Genomic DNA, 4,923 nt, shown 5'->3' on the forward strand with positions numbered 1-4,923 from the left:
CTCTCTCTAAAAACATCACCCAAGAACACTTAGAAGGCCTCCAAAACGTGAAGAACATCATCTTTCAGCTTGTTATAGAGGTAAAACACTTGAATCTAAGCCTAAAACTCATAGTGTTCTTCGTGTTCTTCACTCCTTGAAGGAGTGCGGCCGCACACCTTCATTAGGTGGCCACACACATTCAAAACACCCTCCAAAGTGAGAGTAGGGCCACACAATCAACACATAGGACTCAAACAAGGAGTGTACGGCCGCACACCCCTGTATACGGCCGCACACATACCTTGTACGGCCGCACACTCTAGTGTGCAGCCTCACACACAAGTTTGGCCGCATTCCCCAACTGCACACTCACTTTTATGGTTATACACCCACCCTAATACTCATATTTGGCCTTAAAACTTGCATAGATCATTGAGTATAGAATATGGGACACTTAGTCCTAGTGATTCCAAGCCCTTAGAGTGATTTCCCATCATTTTTAATCATGAAACACCCTAGCTCTAACGTATATATATGTCACCATATGATTAATAGGGGCTACTTGCGTCCAGAGCATCCGTTGACACTCGACACTCATAACGATAGCACATCTGAACCCTACGTCAAGCGGTGAGTTCATGCCCCCCTAATTAACCTTTCAAATGTTTTTAATTGTTTTTATGGGGGGGGGGGGGGGGATACAAGTTGAATCCAATACATTGCAGAATCAATGACACGTGATACAAGTTGAACATGGTGTTTTTCGAGAAAAATCAAGTTTTCATGTGATTTTTGGTTTTCCGACTCGCATAGAATTATAACTATATCCTTAGTTGATTTTCTAACGCAAGAAGCTTGACGAAAAAATTGATAAATTAAAATTTTATTAACGGAGATGAGTTAAAATAACGGAATAAATTTTGGGTTGTCACATCATCCCCCGTTAGAGGGAATTTCGTCCCAAAATTCGAACAAAGAATACAAATCATGGACTTGGAAACAAATGTCGATACTTCTGTTTAATCTGATCTTCGCGCTCCCAAATGAATTCAGGTCCCCTCTTGGCATTCCAGCGAACCTTCACTATTGGGATGCAACTCTGTTTTGTTCGTTTGATCTCTTGATCCATGATTTCAACCAGTTCTTCTACGAAGTTGAGGCTCTTGTTGATTTCAATGTCATCAAGAGGGATCATAAGGGTTTCATTGGATAAGCACTTTTTAAGATTCGAGACATGGAAGACAGGATGAATGTTGTTAAGTTCTTGGGGTAAACAAAGTTTATATGTTACGGGACCGATCCTGGCGAGGATCTCGAATGGTCCTATGTATCTTGGATTTAGCTTTCCACGCTTTCCAAAGGGTATCATGCCCTTCCAGGGTGAGACCTTTAGCAGAAAACGGTCTTCGACCTGGAACTCCAAGGGTTTTCGTCGTTTATTGGCGTAGCTTTTTTATCGATCTCTCGAAGCCTTTAGTCGTTCCCGGATTTGTATGATCTTTTCTGTGGTTTCACGGATAATTTCTGGGCGGTGAGAGTGCTATCAGTTACTTATCCCTTAGCCAGCTGCGTGTCGCCCACCTCAGCCCAACATAGAGGGGATCTGCACTTACGGCCTTAGAAAGCTTCAAACGGTGCAGTTTGGATGATGGTATGGTAACTGTTGTTGTATGAGAACTCGACCAGGGGAAAGTGGGTGTCCCACGACTTACCGAAGTCGATGATACATGATCGTAACATGTCTTCCAAGGTCTGGATGGTTCTCTCACTCTACCCATATGTCTAAGGATGGTAAGCTGTGCTCATATCCAGCTCAGTTCCAAGAGCTTTCTGCGGTGACTGCCAAAATCTTGAGGTAAACCTGATATCTCGATCGGAGACAATGGATACCGGCACACCATGCAGTCAGACTATATCTTGGATGTAGATTCGTGTAAGTCTGTCCCTTTGGAACGTTTCCGTGATTTGCAGAAAGTGGGCGGCTTTTGTCAATCGGTCGACTATTACCCAGATGGTATCGTACCCACTCGAAGATTTGGTTAAGTTGGTGATGAAATCTGTGGTAATCCTTTCCCACTTCCATTCAGGTATTTTTGGTTGCTGGAGCAGACCCGAGGACTTCTGGTATTCGACCTTCACCTTGACACAAGTCAAACACTTGCCCACAAAGGTAGCAATCTCTTCTTTTATGTTTGGCCACCGATAGAGTTTGAGATCAAGGTACATCTTGTCCGAACCTGGGTGAATGGAATATCTAGTCTTGTGAGCTTCGTTCATTACAACCTCTCTGTAACCACCGAAATTTGGGGTCTAGATCTGGTTCATGAAATAGTAGACTCTGTCTCCCTTGATCTCTAAGTTCTTTTCCATTCCTATCAAGGCTTAACCTGACATGTTTTCTTGTTTTAAGGTTTCCAGCTAAGCCTCTCTTATTTGCATGGATAAGTGGGAATGAATAGTCATTGTTAGTGCCTTCACTCTATGACCTGAACATTCTTTCTGGCTAAGGGAATCCGCCACCACATTGGCCTTGCCGGGATTCTAGCGTATTTCACACTCATAATCGTTGAGTAGCTCTACCCATCGTCGTTGACTCATGTTCAACTCTTTCTGGTTGAAGATGTGCTGCAGTCTTTTATGGTCAGTGAAGATTCTGCACTTGGTTTCGTAGAGGTAATGTCTCCATATATTCAATGCGAAGACCACTGCTCCCAATTCTAGGTCATGAGTTGTATAATTGACCTCGTGTGTCTTCAGCTGCCTTGAGGCATAAGAAATAACTTTTCCTCACTACATGAGTACACAACCTAAGTCCTGATTGGATGCATCGCAGTAGACAACGAATATGATAGGTGCGTTGCATAGGGCCTGCTTCAATGTTTGGAATGCAGTGTCTTGATTTTCACTCCAACAAAAGGGTACACCTTTTTGATTCAAAGTGGTTAAGGGTTTGGCAATTCTGGAGAAATTCTGGATAAACCTGCGATAATAGCCAGTGAGACCCAAGAATTGACAGATTTCTATGGGCGTCTTCGGTGTTGACCAGTTCTCCATCCCTTTTATTTTGGAAGGGTCCACGTGAATGGCTTCCTCGCTTACCACGTGACCTAGGAAAGTTACTTTTCGAATCCAGAATTCGCACTTGGAGAATTTCGCGTAAAATTTCTCCATACTTAGAGAGTTTCCAACACCGATCTCAAGTGTTGTATGTGATCTTCCTCGCTTATGGAATAGACAAGTATATCATCAATGAACACGGTTATGAACTTGTCCAGAAAAGAACGCCACACCCAGATTATCAGGTCCATAAATACTACCGATGCTTTGGTTAGACCGAAGGGCATTACTACGAACTCGTAGTAACCATATCCAGTCCGAAATGTTGTCTTAGGAACATCACTCTCGTGGACTCGAAGCTGATGGTACCCTGATCTTAGGTCTATTTTTGAGAATTAGTTAGCTCTTTAAAGTTGATCGAAAAGGTCGTCAATCCGAGAAAGAGGATAACAATTTTTTACGGTGAGCTTTTTCTGTTCGCGGTAGTCAATTCACATCTGAAAAGATCCATCCTTCTTTTTCACAAATAAAACCGGGGCTCCCCAAGGTGAGGAACTCGATCTGATGAATCCTTTACTGAGCAACTCATTGAGCTAGCTGGATAACTCTTGCATTTCTACTGGCACTAGGCGGTAAGGGGACATAGCTACGACAGTAGCTTTAGGGATTAAGTCGATGCGAAATTCGACTTGTCGTTCGAGAGGGATTACCGGGAGCTCTTCAGGAAAGACATCAGGAAAATTGCAGACTTTGGGTATGCTCTCGAGGTCTTTAACTTCCTGTTTCTCATTAATGACATGAGCTAGGAATGCTTGACACTCCTATCGCATACATTTTTGGGCTTAGATGCACAAAATGATACGAAGGTTTGAACTGAGTTTATCACCATAAATCATGAGGGCTTCGCCAGAGGGAAGATTGAGACGAATACTTTTTCGTAACAAAGGATATCAGCATGATTGGGGCTCAACCAATCCATGCCAATGATGACATCGAAGCTCTTTATAGGAATCAACATACGGTCGATGGGAAAAGAATGATTGTTTAGGGTAAGGGTACAACCTACGAATATGTCGTTAGTGCTCTCTTTCTCACCGTTAGCTATCTCGATGGTAAATGTTTCGGTTAAAGGTTGGGGTTTCTGTTTGAGAAGGTGTTTGAATGCATGATTAACAAAACTTCTCTCCACACCAGAATCGAAAAGAATGCATGCATAAGAGTTGTCGAGGAGGAACGTACCCATAACAACTGTGGGATCTGCAACTGCTTCCTCTTGCCCCATAGTCAGTACTCTCCCTGTGCTGCCAGTTGTTGTTGCCTTGGGGTACTTTCTCTTATAATGCCCGACTTCCCCACAGCCATAACAGGCTTGACCGAAACCTTTTCCAGATGCCTGATTGGTTGGTTGGGCTGGTGTCATGTAGCGTCGAGCTAGGTGACCCTTCTTGCCAGAGTTGCAGCAGAGCATTTCACTACATGGGTCGGGGTTTTGGTGATGATAGTTGCACTTGTCGCACCGAGGAAGGGTATCAGCATATCCACTGACAGGTGCTTGCGTTGCAGGATCAGCGACAGGAGTAGTAGTAGCGTGAACTAACACCGTATGTTGTTTCTTGGAGGGATCATGCGAAGACTGGTCATTTCACTGCTTCCAAAATTTTCTTTTCTCACCACTCCCTTTTGCGGGTTCGGGTGCAACTGTCACTTTATCAAGATCAACTCCATGATCTATGAGAGTCTGCACCAGGCACTTGGTGCTATTAAAAGTTGTTTGCCTAGCAGCCAAGACATTTCCTTGCGTTGGGGGCGTCAATCCCCAAATGTACCTCTCTATTTTCTTGCTTTTTGGGGTGACCATTCCCAGTCAGAGAAGAGATAGATCAC

The sequence above is a fragment of the Lactuca saligna genome, chromosome 8, assembly GCF_052625555.1.
Source record: "Lactuca saligna cultivar CGN05327 chromosome 8, ASM5262555v1, whole genome shotgun sequence".
Lineage (NCBI taxonomy): Eukaryota > Viridiplantae > Streptophyta > Magnoliopsida > Asterales > Asteraceae > Lactuca > Lactuca saligna.